Source organism: Caretta caretta, chromosome 9 (genome assembly GCF_965140235.1).
Source record: "Caretta caretta isolate rCarCar2 chromosome 9, rCarCar1.hap1, whole genome shotgun sequence".
Classification (NCBI taxonomy): domain Eukaryota; kingdom Metazoa; phylum Chordata; order Testudines; family Cheloniidae; genus Caretta; species Caretta caretta.
In genome coordinates, this window is record NC_134214.1 from 10103735 (window position 1) to 10126872 (window position 23138).

Consider the following 23138-nt stretch of genomic DNA (forward strand, 5'->3'; position numbering starts at 1 on the left):
TTTATCTGAGCATAAGCTTTCGTGAGTTACAGCTCACACCCTGTTACTGTCCTCCAGAACTGACTTTACTGGAATTATTCCAGATTTACACTGGTGTAGCTGAGAGCAGAATTTAAACCTAAATGTTCCCAGTCTGCCTTTCAGAACAATGCAGTGGCGTGACATAGTCACTCTCCTCTTTGGAGAATGCAATGTCCTCAGTGCCTGTCAGACTATTTGAAATTCCTTTCTGAGTTCTCATCTCCACCCTCAAAATGGATCGCTGTGCTGCAAATAGAATTTACCATGCCAGTCCGTGGATGCTCAAAAACTGCTGTCAGAGATATTTCTGTAAAAATATGCCATTATAAATGCTTCGGAGCAATGGGAGCTAATCACACAGGGTTGGTCTGGTTTGGGGGTAAACATCATTGACTCAATAGCTACAGACCTCGTCCTCCTGTCTGGAAACTGCCACTTCTAAATTACCCAACTGCACTCCAGCTGAGAGTCCAGATCTGAACTCTCCCAAATTTGGGGGCATCTGAGTCTCAATACTAGAGCATTTCTAAAATTAACACCGTAGATAGTATGCTGCTCAGGTCTGTGCATTGCCTGTAGCCGAGTTCATCAGAGCTTAGCTGTGGGGGAAATGAACAACCACCATGGTACAAATACAAAATGAAAATAAGTCAGTCAGAACAGCTTTGCTACAGTCTGTGTTCCTGAAGCGTTTGGTTTATGCTAAAGGATCAAGAGGGGCTCCATAGTTAGCTAGTCTCATGCCGGAGGTGCCAATGGACTGGTTTGTCCTCCTTCACCACATCCCAAAAGACCAGCATATCTTAGCATGCCAGAGTATCCACTGAAGGTACAGCAGCTCCATCCATCTAACTGATCAGGAGGAAGAATGATCCAGTAGTTACAGTGCCAGCCTGAGCCATGAGAGACCTGGTATCAATCTACCACAGGCATCCTATGTGACCTGAGGCAAGTTACTTTGTCTCTCTAGGCCTCCATTTCCTGTAGAATGGGGGAAATAGCTCTGCCCTACCACACAGGTATGTTGTGAAGTTGAATAAATGCATTACAGTCTGTGAGGTGCCCAGGTACTATGGTGACGTGGGCCATATAAAGTATCATAACTAGATTATCAACATACCTGCCACTTGCTGAGCACTTTTTGTGACGTGTTTACAGTTGCTCCATCATACAGAACCCCTCCCCCCCCACTTATAGTAGACTTATACTCTACACGGGCCTCTTTTCTACCCAGGCCCTAGACAAGCTGCCCTCACTCGTTGGCAGAACCTTTAATAAGGCACACAGAACAACTGGTTCTGCATAAATCGTTCAGCTCTGCAATGAATGATTATAATGATTAATTATTTGTATTCCAGTAGCACTTAAAGGCTGCAACCAAGATTAAGGCCTAGTGTGCTAGGCTCTGAGCATAGTAAGAAAGACTTAACACCAATCTTATATCTATTTTTCTCAGCATTTTTTTTTTCCTTCCCATTTTGAGAAGAAAAATCAATCTTTGTGCCAAAAGACAGACAATGCAAGCAGATGTGAGCATTTACTTTCATGGCCATGCAGTTTGGAAAAGTGCTCCAAGACAGGGCTCTGAAATGGGGGGTTGGGTGGAGGAGGGAAAGGTTATTATTCATCTGGCTTTTTTTTTGGTTATCAAGCAGTTCTATTTATTGAATGACTTGAATGGCCAAGAGAGTAAGGAAAAAGGACAGGAGGTTTCTGCATGTCATAATAAAAATAAACCAAATCTAACAGTGACAACTCACAGCAAGGGTGGGCTCAGCAAAGTGCTGGGAAAAGTGGAGCAAAACACCCCCAAGAAGACTGCTATGAAATTTGGGTTTTTGCTACATTTACACATATCGCAGCAGATTCATATATATCCTGGTATAGGGGCACTGGTTAGTGAAAAGCATCTATTTTAGATACTTACAGGGCCCTGTCTACTGTAATATCCAAGAGCCTCACAATCTTTTCATGTATTTATCCTCATAACAACCCCTTGTGCTATGAGGCTAAATAGGGAAGTGCTATTTATCCCTATTTTATAGATAAGGAACGGAGGCAAACAGGCACACTAAGGGTATGTCTAAACTTGCCATTTAAAGCAGAAAAAGTTCCTTTTTGCGCAAAAACCGTGGGAGTGTCTACACTTGCCAATGACTTTTTGTGGTGAAACTCACCACAAAAGAAAATCACCTGCACGAGAGGTGTACAGCTCTTACTGGTGATGCTTTTGCGGTGATGTGCAAGTGAAGACATGTTCTTCCTGTTTACACAGCTTTTAGCCTCCTGAGGATATCCCATAGTGCCTAGGTGACCACTCTGGCCAGCAGCTCTGCTGCCAGGTAAACAGACACCGCCCCTTCCCCTGTAAAGTCCCGGGAACTTTGAAACTCCCCTTCCTGTTTTCTTGGCAAGTGCTCACTTATGATCTGGCCAGGTGATAATGCCTGCTCCACGGAGCAAACGATCTCCTCCTTGGAGCAATGCTGAACTACTGGAGCTGATCAGTGTGTGGGGAGAGGAGGCCGTAGAGGGACCCAGGATGCCCCGCGATCAGCCCCCCCTTCCCAGAAGACCCATCGTCAAAATGGAGAGCGCTGCACTGTGGGATAGCTGCCCTCAGTGCGCTGCTCTGATCGGGGATGGAAGTGCTGAAAATGTAAACACTCTCTGACACCTGTGGAAGTAGTGAGTACACAAACCAGCGCTTTTCTTTCACCAGTTCACTATCACCGTCGAAACGGACAGCGCAAAACCTCTGCAAGTGTAGACATAGCCTAGGGCTACATCTACACAGGGACAAAAGTATCAAAGCATGGGATAGCTGACTCGTCTTTACAGTATTACTATTGCCTAGACTATCCCTTTACCGTTCTTTCCATACAGGTGTGAATATTCAGTAAATGTTACAGCAAAAAACTACATCCACCGGCTACCAGCTACGGGCCTCTGCCACATAAACCCTAACGTAGCTGTTGTCGTTCTGTTCAGAATCCACCAAGTAAATTGCTAAGTCTCTCCATCACTATATACATTCACTAAATCATATGCTGGGCACAGGACCGTAAGAACGGTTGATGATGAAACGGGGGACAACGTGTTATATTTGGGAAAGCACCGGTTATTTTGTAACAGTTTAAAAGTTGTTTTGTAGTCACACGTTTGCACTGAGCAACAGCCTCTGTGTAACGTTATTGGCTGGAAAGAGAGTCAACAGAGACTTATATCATCTATCCAGCCTCAATCTTTCCCCTTGTCTTATTCTACAGTATCTTCTGCCATGTTGTTGGATGCATTTTGCTGTATAGTTCAGTATAGTTATTATGTGCAGTAAAGGGCTTTGCACTGCCAGTGTTTCAAATAAATTATTATCATACCTACCTCTTTTATATAATGCTTTTGTTCCATAAAGCTCACATTTTTAAGTGCTTTGCTGATCAGGGATGGGATTACTGGCATGTTTAAATTTAAGCAGTCGCTCAGCTGCTATGCTAGATCAGGGCTCAGAGAATAGAGGCACACATTTTTTATTCAGTTAATTTAATAATAATTTTACTAATGACTTATTGGATGGAATATTGGTAAATACTTCACCCAGCTCTAATTCTGTCATTGGAGCACCTCTCGTGGCTTGAGTAATGTGTGCTTTGAGATTATTTTAATCTCACCATGCTGGTAATGTGCACTGACCATGTTTTATCTCGTTAAAGTAAATGGTTAGGGAATTGCACGGAGCTGTTTGATCGGTGTAACATGATTTAAGAGAATGGTTATGCCTTTATTCAGTTCATAATCCTGTGTAATATCTCTGTATGATTCATTACAACAATAGGCAAATTCATAATAGCTGCCAATATATATGTATATGACAGCAAAAAAATATTTCCTGCCTCCTGTTACAGTAGATTTGAAGAGTTACACTAATGCAAAACCACCTCAAAGAATATTATATTTATTTAAGACAGTCTAACATTCAGTAGCACCTTAGTGGGTAGTCCCACTGAGATCAATGAGGGTAGTAAGCACTATGAGTCAGGCACTGTAAATCGAAGAGATTTTCTAACACACTTGGGGTTTTTTTAATTTGCTTTCTGTTTTTTCAAACCATTAGGTTATGCTCAGGTCACATTTTCAAGCCTTTATCTGCAATTGTGAGGGCTAGATATGTGCTTAGGAATAGCAGTTTCTCTCACCAAGGCAACAAAGAGAATCTCCATATTCTTCCTCTCTCAGGTCACCTCCCATACCTTTCTTCTCCCTGTCTCCTATCACAAGCATGAAGCCTGCCTATGGGATGTACAAACTACTGTAGCTAAGGTTCACTAGGATTCTTCTCTCTCTGCTCCTTTTTTCAATTCTGTCCTGTCACATTTGAGTTTGAGTTGAACTTTTGACCCCCCCAAGCATTAAACTTGCCTTTTTATCCAATGATCATTTTGTATCATGGCACTGGCGTGTGAGTCAGGAGTCCAGGGTTCTATTCCAGGGCTCTGCCAATAACTTGCTCGGTGACCTTGGGCCTATCACTTCATTCCTCTGTGCTTCTTGTTTTCCTATCTATTAAATGGAGAATGAGACTGTTTCCTTTGTAAACCACTTTGAGATCTGCAGACAAAAAGTGCTATTTAAGAGATTAGTATTTTAAATAATGTTGCTATATTTTAGGATAGGGAAGGAGCTAGATAGTAGTGTGAACTTAATCCTCACCAGGAGATTCTGTATTCTTCTTAGGACCCACCCTCTCAAACCTAGGGTTAAAAAGAATTTTAGGGCCTGATCCAGTGCCCAGTGAGAATCATTCCGCTGACTTCAATGGGGCTGGATTAGATCCTTTAATCAGTAACATTTCCCAAAGCACAGTGTTTGCAATCAAACCACCTAAGCATGTGAACAAGCCCCACTCAAGTTGAGCACACGCTTGCATGCTTTGCTGAATCAAGTCCTAAAAAGGTGCATAATGTAATACCCCAGTCTTCTAGTATTTCACAGCTGATCATCCAACCTGGATAATTACATTCACTCCTGACCCTTCCAATCGCACCATGTTAATGTGTGGACTTGTCACATTTCATCCCACTGGTAGCTGCACTTCAGTGGCAGGAAACAATCTGAGTATAGTAGGAATATTTGACAGTTAAATGTATAACATGTTTTGGGATCCTTCAAAGGCTCTGTTATAAATACAGATAAATCACTATTATCATTCACAAGAGAAACCCCACTTACTGTTTTCAAGGGGAAATACTTCTACAATTAGATTTATTAATTCAACCATTCTTCTGGCAAGCTAAAAAGAAAGCAATAAGCACTTACCCATGCTCAGCTAATCTTGAATAACTTCTTTACATACCACTTGTTTTGAATTTTCAAGTATATATTCAGGTTGTCGCCTTTGCGTCATTTATCACTTTTCTCGAATGTACTGCTTCAAAAGGAAGCATATCTACAGAATTACTCTAAATCACATGGATGGGATAAAGAGGAATCCAAAATGTGACACACTGTCAGTTGAAACACTCCATCATTTGCTTAATCTCACAGATCAGTTACATTTTGGGGGTTCTCTTTTATATATATGAGCCTCTTTTCATTTTTCAGAAGGATCCTCCAAGTAACAAATATTTGTGGATGGGTATAGGTTCAAAGATAAGGTGAGGACAAGATTTTACTCGCTTAACCCGAGGTAAATCAGAGATAACTTCACTGAAGCGTACGGAAATACTGAGTTTATAAGCAGACTAGCTGAGATCCATAACTGGGTGAAATAAATATATATATAAAGCCATTTTCTGAAAGACTGAGACAGACTTAACCACTCCGGAAAGAGATCTTGGAGTCATTGTGGATAGTTCTCTGAAAACATCCACTCAAAGTGCAGCAGCAGTCAAAAAAGCAAACAGAATGCTGGGAATCATTAAGAAAGGGATAGATAATAGGACAGAAAATATCATGTTGCCTCTATATAAATCCATGGTATGCCCACATCTTGAATACTGTGTGCAGATGTGGTCACCCCATCTCAAAAAAGATATATTGGAATTGGAAAAGGTTCAGAAAAGGGCAACAAAAATGATTAGGGGTATGGAACGGCTTCCATATGAGGAGAGATTAATAAGACTGGGACTTTTCATCTTGGAAAAGAGACGGCTAAGGGGAGATATGGTTGAGGTCTATAAAATCATGACTGGTGTAGAGAAAGTAGATAAGGAAGTGTTGTTTACTACATCTCATAACACAAGAACTAGGGGTCACCAAATGAAATTAATAGGCAGCAGGTTTAAAACAAATAAAAGGGAGTATTTCTTCACACAATGCACAGTCCACCTGTGGAACTCCTTTCCAGAGGATGTTGTGAAGGCCAAGACCATTACAGGGTTCAAAAAAGAACTAGATAAAGTCATAGAGGATAGGTCCATCAATGGCTATTAGCCAGGATGGGCAGGAATGTTATCCCAAGCCTCTGTTTGCCAGAAGCTGGGAATGAGTGACAGGGGATGGATCACTTGATGATTACCTGTTCTGTTCATTCCCTCTGGGGCACCTGGCACTGGCCACTGTTGGATGACAGGATACTGGGCTAGATGGACCTTTGGGCCGACCCAGTAGGGCCATTCTCATGTTCTTAACCCTAAACTCTGGTTACGAGTGTACACAGGTATGAGCAAGCAAGTGCTTGTGGAAAATGGTACAAAGCCCCCTGCATAGCAAGAGGGCAGTAAGCCATAATTCTAGAGCAGAAAATTTCATTCTCCATAAAGTTGCAAAGGAGAAGAAAGGGGTGTGGCTTACCACAAAATAAATGTGGCCTGAACGAACGCCAGCATCAGCAGATCTTTGCTGACAGACTGAGGAGTTTTCAGTATGCAACATCTGACCAATTTATTCTACCTCTGTGGAGTATGTTAAGTGCAAGGAGACATAAAACCACTTTGTACTGTGGTCACATGAGGTTTTTCTCAGGTCCACTGGCCCATCTTTGTGCACAGCACTCTACCTGGCCTGATAATACAGCAGTGTATCAGTACAACTGTAGGGGCACATTCTTGAACTAACCCTTTAGGTATCAAGCAAGCATTTGTTTTTTCCCAAGGGCCAGCTGGAATTTGACTTAATGAATTTTCCATGGAAACATGCTTAAGAAAATTGTGAAGAATTTTTTCCCACTTGAGCTCAGTATCTGAAATCTCTACCAACTGAGCTAATGCAGTATCTGTGATGAATCATCCCTGAGTTACCTCTGACCGTGCTGGAACCTGAGGAGTCATCCCTGAGCCAGAGAGTCTGATGCGTCATCAGAGGTAATTACCTGCAGGTCTTGTGATAGGCCCTATACCATTCGACCAAGGTTCAGCCAATCCTCAAGCAAAGACGTACTCAGGTTATCCAAAGGCAGGTATTCAGGCTCCTAAGGGAAGCAGTTTCTTCATTCTGCTCTGGGAACACTCCCATTGCCTAAGAGTGCTGACAGACTGTCCTTGCTCCTGCTCTAGCCGGTGGTCACGCCCTGCCTCAGCTGGCCACCTGGTGATTCTGATAGTGTCTCCATTAGATATCAGTAGTGGTAGCATTTATAGCATCTTTCCTGGCCATTAGTCACAAAGACCATTACATGCTTGGCAAGTCTTATTGGACCATATAGGAGTTTTAAATTATTACACAATGTTTCCATGATCTTACCGCTCCAGATCATATGTGCCTTTTAGCCTATCATCTCTTATTGCTCACTTTCTCTCTCTCTTTATTCTATTTGCTTTGACTATGTTAATCTGGAGTTTAAATGCTTTTTAAAATAATTGCAACATTTTTACAACCTGAAGCAAGACGCGTATGAAAGAGAAAAGGAGTAAAAGCCACCAACTCAAAAAAATAAAATAAAAAAAAGATGTATGTGCCCTTAACATGAGCTCACACTCCTAGTTCCAAGCAATAAATATTTAAATTTCAATATTAGAAACATATTGATCATCAATTGTTTATCCTATATCTAGACTTGGAAGGATTACTGTTTTTAATCAGAAAATGTTGATTTCCCCATACACCCACAATCTTATGAAACATATTTCCATCCATAATTGAAATTTATAGATAGGCAAAGGGGGGGGGGAATGCTGCTTGAGAACTTTTTAGAGTTTGATTTATGGTTATTCACTTTGTATATTTCAATATGTGATTTAATTTGTGTTTTAATGGTTACAAAACTTTTACTTTTTGAATGTCAACATCTATGGTCATTAAATAATTATTGTCTGACCCCACCAGAATTTCCCAGACATAAAAATTTAAATCAATAAAAAGAGAAACCAAAACCCCACAAATTTGCACAACTGTGAACATTTAAGTGTTTTAAAATGCTCCCAAACAAACATTGATATTGTCTGTCGCAATTACAATAAATAAATAAAAATAAATATCATGTTGTGCCAAGCCGACCTATGTCACCGCTGTAAATATTGTAATCTAGGAAGAAATTCACCCTGAGTGAGGACCAGCACAAAGCTGATGCATCACTTGAACCCCCATAAAGCCAGATTTTCAAAAAAGCTCAGCTCTTAAGCACATATTTAAAAGGCAGGGGTAAAAACCTGTCCCCCTTGAATTTAAAGGGATTTTTTTGCTTGCAGAAGCTCCCAGTGTGACACTTATTTTGGTGCCTAAACGGGAGCTGAGCTCTTTTGAAAATCTGGACCAAGGTTCTGTCACAGGTCCAGCCTGCAGCTGGCAATGATCTCTCTCCTTTATAGTAACTGTTGTTGCTACATGCAGGAGAAACCACACTTTGCATAGCAATCAGATTATATTAATGATTAGCCAATAATAATATTCGTTCATAATAACAACTGGTGCTTATACATGCTTTTCATCTAGGCTTCAAGAGAAAAAAAAGCCAAGGTCAGAGATCTTTGCTAAAGGGCATGTCTACAATGCAATAAAAGACCCAAAGCCGGCCTGTGTCCGCTGACTCAGGCTCAGGCTGTGGGACTATAAAATTGCAGGGTAGACATTCAGGTTCAGGCTCTGAGCCTGGGACTCCATGAGAGAGTAGGGTCCCAGAGCCCAAGCCTGAACATTTACACTGCCATTTTATAGTCCCCACAGCCTTAGCCTGAGTCAGCTGACCTGGGCCAGCTGTGACTGTGCCATGGGTTGTCTATCACAAGGCAGATGTACTCAAAGGTTCTCACCTAAGAAGTATGTCCATTCAAAAGGACCATAAAAATCTTACTCATTCACAGATAGAAGAAAAATGGTTCTAGTTTCCTTTGAAAAACCTGATTTTAAAGACCCACCAAGTTTTGAAATGCCTGATAGTGAAACATTGAGGAAAGTAACTTAGCTCTCCAAGCTCTTTTGAATATTTCTATCTTCAACAAAAACAAAGGGGAGAAACTCGTATTTAAGAATAACAATCTGGCTTCCAAGCAGAATTTCGGTGACGCTCTCTGATTAAAAAGTGAAGTGAAACTTTCCCATAGTCCCAGGCACACTGGCCCAAAATGAGCTGTGGGATGCTCAAACAAACAACATTAAAGGGTGCCATGTTCTAAATTTCCAACTCCATTTTAGATACATGGAGCTGCACCTCATGACTGCAGACTTTATTGGGCTGGTAGATCTGTGCCTGAGTAAGGAATGGTGGGGAAAGACAAGTTCATTTTTGTGGCCTCCTGTCAAGTCAGGATGGGAATGCATTGGCAGGGTAGTGTAGGGGGAGACTTTTTGCACTGCATTGTGCTGTACCTATTAGGCAGATGAATAGAAGACTTCATTTCTGAGGGCTGTCACTTTGGAGCACTTTTCAGTGGAGTTGGGACCAAGATGCATCATTCAAATATTTTTGAGGAATCTGGGCATTTGTGGGCTCCTGCCAATAGTGACAATTCTTCAGTTTTAAGGGAAAATGTATACATATTTTAATAATCATCATCATATGAGCACTCTCCACTCCTACTGGGAATTGAAGGTACTTAGCATTTCAAGATTGGGCTCTCTATTGCTTACAATGTATCATTGCAAGACATATGTTACTGAAATAGACTAAGAGTTAAAGTATACAATAGATGAGCTGCACAGTTCTTTGACAGCATCTTTATTAAGGGCTTCTTTCCTTCATCTGAAGTTATTGTGGTAAGCGTATTCACACCAATGTAGGACCGGAATTTACATCTGCTGCAGCAGGTGATTAAACTCCTATGGAGTGCTAAAGGAGCAGGGCCACAATTAATGTAACCTGTTAACTATCTATTAGACTTCATAATTCAACCATAAAATGCCCTAGTCAATTCAAAACTGGCGTTTAGCGATCTTGACCTGATTTAAAAAGAGACAGACCCAATCTGAGGTAGCTAGATGGATAACAAGCATTGTGTGGTAACACCCTCCCTTTCATTAAAAGCTCTTCCCTTCAACATTACCGTTTATACATCTTATAAATATTGTACAAAAACTATATTGGTGTTGATGAAAAGGTCTGACTTAAAGATACTTGTAAAAGCAAATGACAGGTTTCAGAGGAACAGCCGTGTTAGTCTGTATTCGCAAAAAGAAAAGGAGTACTTGTGGCACCTTAGAGACTAACCAATTTATTTGAGCATGAGCTTTCGTGAGCTACAGCTCACTTCATCGGATGCACACTGTGGAAACTGCAGCAGACTTTATATACACACAGAGAATATGAAACAATACCTCCTCCCACCCCACTGTCCTGCTGGTAATAGCTTATCTAAAGTGATCAACAGGTGGGCCATTTCCAGCACAAATCCAGGTTTTCTCACCCTCCACCCCTCCACCATGCAATCACAGACATGAAGGTCGCTATCTTAAAACAAAAAAACTTCAAATCCAGACTCCAACGAGAAACTGCTGAATTGGAATTCATTTGCAAATTGGATACTATTAATTTAGGCTTAAATAGAGACTGGGAGTGGCTAAGTCATTATGCAAGGTAGCCTGTTTCCTCTTGTTTTTTCCTACCCCCCCCCCAGATGTTCTGGTTTAACTTGGATTTAAACTTGGAGAGTGGTCAGTTTAGATGAGCTATTACCAGCAGGAGAGTGAGTTTGTGTGTGTATGGGGGTGGGGGGGATGTGAGAAAACCTGGATCTATGCAGGAAATAGCCCGACTTGATTATGTAAAGAGTTGTCACTTTGGATGGGCTAGCACCAGCAGGAGAGTGAATTTGTGTGGGGGGGTGGAGGGTGAGAAAACCTGGATTTGTGCTGGAAATGGCCCACCTGTTGATCACTTTAGATAAGCTATTACCAGCAGGACAGTGGGGTGGGAGGAGGTATTGTTTCATATTCTCTGTGTGTATATAAAGTCTGCTGCAGTTTCCACAGTGTGCATCCGATGAAGTGAGCTGTAGCTCACGAAAGCTCATGCTCAAATAAATTGGTTAGTCTCTAAGGTGCCACAAGTACTCCTTTTCTTTTTGTAAAAGCAAAGGGATTCAGACTTAACATTTCCCCTGCTTTCTTAGGGGCTTACTTTCATCTCACCATTAATAGGAGCAGGATGCGTCCACCATCACAGACTTTTGTGATCATTGCATGACGAATACCTTTGGCCTGACCCATTGATGTCTATGGGATTCTCTGTGCGGAGAATTTGCAAGATGGGGCCTGTGTGCTTTGTGAAAACATTAGGCCCATAACTTAGTCAGTGATTAAAAGGATACCCTAGCCATGAATTACTTTTCTTTCATCAGGGTAAATAAGACCCTTAGTTAGCCTAATAGATTTTTGCATTAGATAAAAACAATAGCTTATAAACAGAAAAGAATATTCTAGAGGATGAGTCATGCCCGTGATCTGAGGAGCACTAAAAATGAGATATTGTACAGGAACTCTTGTAAACCACACATAGGAACTCTTGTAAACCACAGATTAAAACTCCCTAAGTAGGCACTGAAAAGATAGACCATAATGACTCAAACAAAAAAAAATCTTGAGTGTGCTGGTTGAAAATCTAGAGATAGGTACTGTACAAAGCTCATTTAGAAGAACGGTGGCAATGCTTTTGTCAACCTGGTGTGGAAACAACAAATCAGATAATTTTTTTGTAAGCCACTGTGAGAGTTGTCAAGTACCTTATGTTCTGAACCCACTCATTCACTATTTTTCTGATATGGGGCTATGTGATCTGTAACAGGCTGCCAGGATGTTGTAAAGACTTTTATACAATCCATCTCTCAAGAACTGATGCCAGGTGCCATTGCAAACATTTAAAGGATTTCTGACCTTGGAGTGTCAAAAAACTTTCTTAAAATATTACATTTTTTTTAACATAATGAGAAACATAATAGATCCAGGATGAAAATGCAGTACTCGTTTAAAATTAAAACACTGCTTTTAAATACAAAGCTTTTGAATGTGTAAGCTCAATGGTATACATCTCTATTTTACCACTCTATAATGTATTCTTTTAGGGTGAAGTTCATTGCTATTCAGAGAGCACAGAGAATCAAGTCGATTGGGGTAAATAGCCATCTAAAATGTTACATGCCAGCTGAAACATTATATCACATTGTTTAGCCCTACAGACTGGCTACACCTCCAACACCTACAATACTCTGGGGGGGGGGGGGAACCCCCCAAAATTGTTGATCTAAATCTTCTCCTTTTGAAATCAATGCTACAACTCCCACTGACTTTACTGGGAGCAGAAAGCAGAGTCAAGCCATTGCTGAGTGCTTCCCACTCTTATCTTTTAAACATGTCAATCCTAATAAGTACAGGCCCCCTCAACTCCCATTTATTTCAAAGGGGGGTGAGGGCTCTCATCATACTGCAAGCGATGGTTAGAATTCCACAGCATGAGGCCAAAAGTTTCCAGGCTCTTGAGTAGTTCTAATATTGACCGATCTAAACCCATGAAGCATTAATGAGCCACCTATACCACAACTGTCTCACCAAGAATGTTATACTGACAATTCTATTTTGGCAACAGGTACAGCTTGGCCACAAATGATGATTTATAAACAGCATAAAATGATCTGAAACCCTCACTCAGGTCATACCATGAGGTTGGGTACATTAGAGTAGCGATAACCACATTCTGCGTTGTGCAGAGGTCATGCCTGCAATGCTTTTGCCAAATTCCTTACCTGCTCTTCATAGGAACTCCCAGGGCACTGTCTGGAGGGCAGTGCTGGAAGTTCCAGTGCAACTTAGAAAGAGTACACCTTCTTCATATTCATAACTCACTTGAAGGTGGCTATTTCATGGCTTCATTTGCACGTTTCTGTGAAGCGACAAGAGGAACGCAATTCATTACGTCCTTTTTGACCATTTCAGGAATTGTATTATTCTCTGGGAAGCAGTTTTGTTAAGATTAAGAAACTCTACTGCCATATTTGGAACAATTATAGTAAAAAAAAAATTATACAACAGTCCAATACTTGACCAAGTCAGAAAATAGCTGAAAATAAATACAGCAAATTCAGACGGGAAATAAGGTGTAAATTTTTAACAGTGAGAGTAATTAATCATTGGAACAATTTAGCAAGGTTGATGGTGGATTCTCTATCACTGACAACTTTTCAATAAAGATTGGATGTTTTTCTAAAAGCCAAGGTCTAGGAATTATTTTGGGAAGTTCTATGGCCCATATTTTACAGGAGGTCTGACTAGGTAACCACAATGGTCCATTCTGGCCTTGAGATCTATAATTTTACAATTAAAGATTAAAAAAATGACCAAATTCTACCCTCAGATGTTTGATGCAGGTCACACTGATGTCAAAAACAACTATACCCATCCCATAAGAGCTGAATCTGAATGTAAATATCCATAGACCTAGATAATGGTAAAGGATAATGAACTCTTTAAAGAGGGATTCATAAGTGTTTAGTTTTGCCCTAACTCTGCTCCCATTGAAGTCTTTTGGGGCCATTGTGTAAAATCCTACCCTTGACTTCAGTAGGGCCAGGATTCTATCCAGGAGCACTTCAACAGGAGCACGGAGGCCAACACTGAGTGCTGAGTGCTTTTGAAAATCCAACCCTAAAGATTTCTCTGTCCTCTACCATTGCAAAGCTTTTGACACAGTCTCCCACAGTATTCTTGCCAGCAAGTTAAAGAAGTATGGGCTGGATAAATGGACTATAAGGTGGATAGAAAGCTGGCTAGATTGTCGGGCTCAACGGGTAGTGATCAATGGCTCCATGTCTAGTTGGCAGCCGGTATCAAGTGGAGTGCCCCAAGGGTCGGTCCTCGGGCCAGTTTTGTTCAATAACTTCATAAATGATCTGGAGGATGGTGTGGATTGCACCCTCAGCAAGTTTACAGATGACACTAAACTGGGAGGAGAGGTAGATACGCTGGAGGGTAGGGATAGGATACACAGGACCCTAGACAAATTAGAGGATTGGGCCCAAAGAAATCTGATGAGGTTCAACAAGAACAAGTGCAGAATCCTGCACTTAGGATGGAAGAATCCCATGCACCGCTACAGACTAGGGACCGAATCGCTCGGCAGCAGTTCTGCAGAAAAAGACCTAGGGGTTACAGTGGACGAGAAGCTGGATATGAGTCAACAGTGTGCCCTTGTTGCGAAGAAGGCCAATGGCATTTTGGGATGTATATGTAGGGGCACAGCCAGCAGATCGAGGGACGTGATCGTTCCCCTCTATTCGACATTGGTGAGGCCTCATCTGGAGTACTGTGTCCAGTTTTGGGCCCCACACTACAAGAAGGATGTGGAAAAATTGGAAAGAACCAGCGGAGGGCAACAAAAATGATTAGGGGACTGGAACACATGACTTATGAGGAGAGGCTGAGGGAACTGGGATTGTTTAGTCTGCGGAAGAGAAGAATGAGGGGGGATCTGACAGCTGCTTTCAACTACCTGAAAAGGGGTTCCAAAGAGGATGGATCTAGACTGTTCTCAGTGGTAGCAGATGACAGAACAAGGAGTAATGGTCTCAAGTTACAGTGGGGGAGGTTTAGGTTGGATATTAGGAAAAACTTTTTCACTAGGAGGGTGGTGAAACACTGGAATGCGTTACCTAGGGAGGTGGTGGAATCTCCTTCCTTAGATATTTTTAAGGTCAGGCTTGACAAAGCCCTGGCTGGGATGGTTTAGTTGGGGATTGGTCCTGCTTTGAGCAGGGGGTTGGACTAGACGACCTCCTGAGGTCCCTTCCAACCCTGATATTCTATGATTCTATGATTGTCTAGACCTGTTGTACATTCACTTATCTGGCATGAATGTAGAAAGGAGATTCATGGCCATATATTTGAAAGTTTCTAAACAAATGGATAAATGACATCTTCTCCGTTTAAATGGCCCACATGGTATTGTTTGAAACTTACATGCAATAACTGACATGCGCAAGTTGACATTACTAACTGAAATTTCTTGCTGTGCAGTCCTTTGTATTGTTCCACTGCTTGACTAAGGCTCCACACACAGTTTCCCTATGAGCCTTTGATAATCAGGATGATTGTTTTGTTGGCATGTGCCCGTATCTACCAGAGCTACTGCCAATTCAGAGGTTTTACCTGAATTGTTTTTTCCAAGCAAACAATGCAGTTTTTTTTCAATAAACTAAATGAAAATTCCATTATGTGCATTGGGTATAGCAAGCCAGTGCAAGGAGAAGAGCTTTCTTGTTTTGCTTTACACTGTTCCAGGGCTTAGGAGATGACACTTGTGATCGCTCTCATTTACGGATTGTAAAGCCTGTTAGAAAGGGGAAAATCTTTTAATTGGAGGTGAAACTGCAGCTCCCCATTAAACAAGCAGATGACTTAACTAGTGTTGTTAACGAAGATGTAAGTTCAGCTGATTCCCCTGAAGATGGGACTTAATTATTTGAACTAAAAAGGTCTTTTATAATATTTACAATGATATCCTTACTGTGTAACAAATAGATGACTTATCAGAAGTAAAATTGTGCCTAAGTGAGAGAGAGAGAGAGAGAGAGACTGAGAAGGAGCAGACATGCAGGTGATTTAACAGCATTAATTGAAGACATGATGGCAGATAAAATCATCTAGGAAAGGGTGACGGTGTTAAGGACAGAGCCCACACACCCGAAGAGATGCTGAAGACATGGACACAGATGTAGTATTCGAAGAGCTGGGACAGAACTGTATTGTGATAGGACCTGGGAGAACAAGATGTCAAGAAGCATGGTGTGATCAACAGTGGCAAAAGCAAAGGAGAGGTCCAAGAGGGTAAAGATGCAGTGGAGATTCAGTAATTTGGTCAGGAAGAGGTCCTTAGAAGACCTGATGAGTGCAGTTTCATTGGTGTGGAGAAGGCAGAGGCCAGAAGGGGCGGGGGTCCAAAATGGGGTTGGATGAGAGGAATGGCTGTAGATGACATGTTTAATGAACTTAGAGGTGAAGGGAAGAAAAAAGATGGTGCAGTAGTTGGAGAGACAGGTGGGCCAAGAGATAGTTCGTTGAGGCTAGATGAAGTCACTTGTACTTCAAGAGGAGAGAGCTAGAAGACAAGGTGAGGTTAATTAAAGAAAAAGATGAGGGCTGGGGGGTGAACGAGTGCAAGGGAGGTTAAGATGTGGCAGGAGATGATTACCTGCCGCAAGTGTGAGTATCTGGAAAAGAAAAGTGGACATAAAGCACAATGATGGTCACAGGACAAGGAAGAGAGGGGATGCTGGACATCACAGCAAATCTTGCCAATCTCTTTGAAAAAGATGGCAAGATGTTACATGAACAAGGAGGAGGGTACAAAGGGAGTGGGATGGTTTAAGGACTAAGTGCTATATGACCAGCTAAAATATTTGTTTGTCTAATTAGAAAATAAATGAGACTTCTTACATTTAGAGCTGATATTCCAGTGTGCTGGCTGATCTGAAAAACTGAAAAAAAATATTGGCAAACTGAAAAACAAAACAAAAAAGTTTTGGGTCCAACAAAGTTTTGCTTTGTCTTTGAGGTTTGTTTTTGTTTTTGTTTTTAAATGTGCCTTAAAAATAAAATTGAAGCAAATTTTGAAAAATGAAAAATCAGAAGATTTCATTTTACCAATGTTGAAACAAAACATTTTGATTTTTTTGGATTTTTTTTTAACCAAAACAATTTCACAAATTCAGCATGAATTCATGAAACGGAATTCACACTTTTTGGCAGAAAAAAGTTTCATCAAAAAAATTTCACTCAACACTACTAGCAGTAATATTTACCTTACACTAACTTGAGGGTGCTCTAATAGCTGGGCAAGAACAAGCTGAATCTTAGCTACAAGAAGGGCTGTAGATGGCAAAAATATCTGCAACCAATATTAAAAAATATTCAATAGGCCTCTGTTTAGAACATCCTGTACTCCAGAGGAGATGTTTCTGGAAGTGCGATGGGCAATATTGACTGCAAGAAATCATATAATGAGTGACTTTTACAGTGGGGTAAAGTTTAAAGGGGAAATATCACAATTATATCGGAAACAATTTATTTTGCTGATCATTTTGTATTTCCTTTGCTAGCTTTGAAGACAGTTGAAATTGAATAATGGATTTCACCTTTGCAGCTAGTGTCTCCTGCTTGATCCTGTCGTGATGTTCAACATCTTCATTAATGATCTGGATGATGGTGTGGATTGCACCCTCAGCAAGTTTGCAGATGACACTAAACTGGGGGGAGAGGTATGCTAGAGGGTAGGGATAGGGTCCAGAGTCCCCTAGACAAATTGGAGGATTTGGCCAAAAGAAATCTGATGAGGTTCAAGAAGGACAAGTGCAGAGTCCTGCACTTAGGACGGAAGAATCCCATGCACTGCTACAGGCTGGGGACTGACTGGCTAAGCGGCAGTTCTGCAGAAAAGGACCTGGGGATTACAGTAGACGAGAACCTGGATATGAGTCAGTAGTGTGCCCTTCTTGCCACTGTTTGACCCACATTTAGAATTTTCTTTCTTTCTTTCTTTCTTCTTTCTTGTTTGCTTCAATCTCAATCGCTAAAGCAGATCAAAATTGGAGCGAGGAAGCCACCAGTTTTGATGGATATCATCACAGGTTTCAAAGTCAAATGGTTATGTTGTTCTACCTCATCTTGTGGTATCACCATGGAGAAGAGAAGGCACAGGCAAGAAATGACTGTGTATGTTCAAGGTGGGTGGGAGGGGCACATCCATTGTGTTCCTCAACCTCATTCTTCGAAGTGGCCTTTAGACTCACCAGAATGGAAGCGCTGCATTGATGTTCCTTAAAACGATGGGCCTGATTCTCAGTTACACACCACTGGCAATGAAAAAAGGCTTTAAAGTGGGCAGAAATTATGATCCCATCCACTTCAAGGCCCCTTACACTGAGAATCAGGCCCAACAAATAGACAGTCTAGAGGTTCTTCCCCTAGAAAATACTGAAACCCACCTCATGCAATTTCTTGCATTTTAAAAAATGTTAATATAGCGCAGAAAGAAACACTTTATGCAATAAATAAATGAGTAAATAAATAAACGTATTTCAACAGAAACTTCCCAGAGGCAAGGAATGTTCTATTAAAACAACAGGCACAAAAGCCAGCATATAAAACCAGAATGGGTTATTCCTTCTCCTGTCCATAACAAACACAAGGCACCTGTGCTTATCTCCTGTTTAAAACCAGGCCACTCAAACACGCTCCCCCTACACAGTCATGTCCTCAGCATCTGTACTGAACACTCGTGTGCTTTTTATTGACATATGTTGGCACCAGGCTTTCAATACAACACTTCAAATACTTTTATTACGTCTCTAATGTTTTCTGTTCTTACTGATTCTTTCCCTAAGCCACTCAGCTTTCTTTCTTTCCTTACTTTTTCAGTTTTCACTTATGAATAATTCCCTCTACCATCAGTCATCCCTCTGCCCCCCTCCTCTGTCCTCTTCTTTCTTTTCTCTCTTTTCCTCTGCTTTCTCTCCTCTATGCCTCCTCCCTCCTTCCCCACTCACTCCCATCTGGCTCTATATTATCTCCTATATTCCTCCTACAATCTCTACCTGTGTCAAGAGTGTGCTCCTAAATTATGAATGCAATTAACATAGTTGTGCATGCAAATTGTGAGTCTGCTTGCACAATAGGGCCAACCGTGCATCCAATTTGCTATTTGCACATGCAGTTTTAGCACACAATCATGGTAACTGCACATGTAAATTAGATGCTCAGTTACATACACATAATTTAGAAAATCAGACCCACAGGTTTATTTAATATATTTTAATTTTTGTGTGTCAGCTCTCGTATAAATCTGCAAAGCTTCCCTTATATGGTCAACCATCAGTTACTCACTGATTATTAACAAAAATGAGTCATTAACATAAATAAATAAATAAAAATCAAAAATCAAACACTGACTGACTGACAGTAAAAGTCACTAAAAATATTCTCGTCAGTAAAAATGGCAAGATAATTTAGAAATGACTTTTCATTCTTTGGCATAAGTTCCTGGACTACTTGAGTACTTTTAATATCAATGGGCTTTATTTTTGATAGTTGAAATAATGACTTCTATAAAAACGGACACATAGGCCATAAACAGACATTGTAAGAGTCCCAAATCATCTTGAAATTCTATATTTCCAAAGCATACAGGTTTTAAAATATTAGAAATCTGCATGTATGTTGACAGCCAGAAAGTATTTAGGAACAAAAGACTGGATCAGACCAGTGGTCCATCTAGCCCAATATCCTGTCTCTGACAATGGCCAATTCCAGGTGGTTAAGAGGGAATGAGCAGAACAGTACATTTTGAATGATCCATCCCCTGTTGTCAGTCCCAGCTTCTGGCAGCTGGAGTTTTAGGGACAACTGGAGCAGAGGGTTGCGTCCCTGATCATCTTGGGTAATAGTCATCGATGGACCTACCCTTTGTGAATCAATCTAATACTTTTTTTGAATTAGATGACATTGGCATGTACGTTGTTTGGGAAAAGGTCATTTGTTTAACTGAATCAATATTTTGAGCAATATAAATGAAATCACTTAAAATACACAAAGTAAAATATTATGAAAATTTGCTAAATTAATTCCTCTAAGAGGCTTGTATATTAATTTATCTTCTGAGCAAAAATGTCTGGATATGGATTAACATTCCCGAAAGCGCTAAATGACTACGTCCCGTACTCTTAAACCGTGAAAAATGGTCTTTTATATGAACAATGTACTGAAACTTAAATACAGTTGATAGTACTGTGACCACCGCTTGGATTAACAGGGCAAAGTCCATTTTTAACATCACTAACTCATTTCTATAGCCCACCCTCGTGAGTAAAGTGGCTTTATTTGGGAACTGCAAAACAGCTGCCCTCTGGGTGTTTTGTTTTGGCTGCCTTTCCCATCTGTTTTACCTATCTCCGTGTCTGAATAATTTATTTCACCATCTGCATAAATAGAGCACCTGGCCTGAGGCTAACTCTTTCACCTAAATTATTTAGAGCTGAAAACTCTTATAGGTGGATAATGTAATGGCTCAACAGGACAATGCCCTTAACTGGGGAACGACGACTACTCTTTCTGGGGTCTGACAGTGTTGTGTTAAAAGGTCAGCTCGGTAAAATTTTCACAGAAACATCACAGATTTGTTTTTTCTTCAAATGCCTTTACTAATGGTTCTTTCTATATACATCCCTGGCACTGTCTTCAAGAGTAGGACCTGCTTACCATGCTGTCCTCCTGCACCTGCCTGCCACTCTTTTATCCCATGGGTGGCTGTATGATACCTTGTTGTATATACAGTGGAACTATCTTGTCTGCAGCCCTTGCTCAGAGCATACTCTCACTAAGTCAATGAGTTAGGGCTGCAGGATTTGACCCTATATACGGAGTTTCATTGGGACTGAGCCCATTACAAGAAGGATCCAGTGTAGTTCAGAAAGGGTGAAATTAATCCCCATGCAGCATATGCTCTACACACCATTTAAGCCCCATTTAAGCCTTAACTGCCACCCTGTACCCTTGGGAATACCTGTCCATCAAAACACAACTTAATTGGTACACAGGACTAGTGCTGGGCCTCTATACAGGAGTGAATTTCACTCAGAGTGGTTTGGGATCCGTTATTCTTTTGGATGAAAGGTATGATATAAATATAAGATTATTATTATTATCCTTTTCGGTTGTCATGTATCTTGAGCAAGTGTGAGTCTTTTATTTTATGGGGAAATTAGGGATGATTAGCGCTTCAGAAATGCTTCTGTGTGTGCTAAGGGAGACCTCAGAGAGTAAGTCTACACCGCATTTTGGAGCCCATGGGAGCAAGCCTCCCAGCCCAGGTTGACAGACATAGGCTAGCAGGGCTTGTGCTAGTGGTCTATAAACAGCTGCCCAGACATACCCTGTGAAGTCTCCATTAGCACACACTGAAGCACTGAAATTGCTTTGAAATTGCAGCTCGGGCTGGAGATTGGGCTCTGAAGCCCACTGCCATCCCTAGGCTTCAGTGGCAATCAACTTGTGCCTAAGTGATCCAAGTCTTAGGGAGAAATCCTGGCCCGACTGAACCAGTGTAAGTTTTGCTGTTGACTTCAGCCGAGACAGTATTTTACCCTTTATCTTTAAAAAAAAAAAATATCCGTTTTTCTGCCACGGTGCCAGCGGGTATTTTTATTTTGTAAGCAACGTGCCCATGGCTTTTTTTTTTTAAAATTAAAAATAAAAATCTTTTGAAGTGGAATAGTCAATGATAGGAGGTGATCTTCTTTCTTGGAGGATGCGTGCAGACATGACTATGCGTACTCAGAGGAAGCAGTTAATATCGCTAAACAAATGGTCATGTAGGTTACGTCCACACTATGAACTACAGGCATGATCCTCTCAGCTCGCATGCACATACTTGCATTCGCTCAATGAGAGCTAGCTTGAGTATGAACAGTAATGTAGCCACACCGGTAGGGGAGATGTGCACTCGTACAAACCTGCCTGTGCCCCGGGGGCACATACTTGGCATGGCTAAGTTGTGCTATCCTGGTTTCACTACGCTTGCGCTAGGTCTCATTGAGCGACCGTGAGTATGTGCACACGAGCTGGGAATCACACCCCTAGCTCATAATGCAGATATAGCCACAGATTCGATAGAAGATATAACCTGAGTCTCCAAGGCAGGGGATATTTTGGAGCCTTTTCCCAGGTAAATTCTTGGTTGCCAATGACATATGGACCTTCGACCATTAGCACTCACTGAGCCGAGAATTTCAGCTAGATGGGACCCTAGGGAATGATGTAACAGTTTTCAAGGGAGTTGTAAATCCCTTCTGTGTCCATATGCAATTGCAGTAAAATGGAAACATTGCCAAGTAAACCAGTACATTCTTCAGCTGAATTACTCTGGGTGTACACCAGTATAACAAGGATCAGAATCTGGTCCAGTATGGCTACACATGCAAAGGTAAATTAATCGTTTAATTGAAATCAGTCTGTAAATAAGAGTAACTTGTTGCTTTCTTCTAAAAGTCAAATAAAAATTCACTGTGTACGCTCATTTACATGTGCATTTCCCAGAATGGACAACTTTCATGAAGAAAAAGAAAATTTTGCAATCTTTACTGAGACCTTATCCAGGCAAAACTCTCATTGATTTTCGTAGCTGATTTACTTGAGTAAGAACTACAGAATTTGGCACTATCTATAATAAGTAACAATAGCTATCTACTGTAAGGATATCTATAGCACCCATCACCTTAATGCTTATAGGCACTTTATTAACTGTTTCATTTTCCTCCAAGAATTTTATCAAGTATCAGGTATTTGCTTTTTGCTCCTGTCCTGGAAAGCTGTGATCACAGATTTCAAATGAAGTGCTTTGTGCACTCTCAGGGCAGTGAGAAAGCACAATAGCATAGACAAAATCTAATCATGTTATTTTGGCTTTCTGCCTTCTTCTTATTTTACAATGGTGAAAAATAAATTCAAGGTGCGACTTGAATCCCTTTAGGAGTTCCCTTCCTGTGGACACTGTCTCTCGCCAGACACATGAGACTGACAGGATGATAAAACGTGATGCCAGGCTCCCTTGCCCATTCAAAGACCCTCCCTCAGGTATCAGGTGCCTTGCCTGAGCTTTGAGGTCAACCAGACACCTCCCCTGAGGCTTACCTGGGCTGAAGGATATATCTACTAGAAAATCCTCTCAGGTAGAGCAGCTGTTATCTGAGCTAGGATCAAAGTGCCCCTCTGCA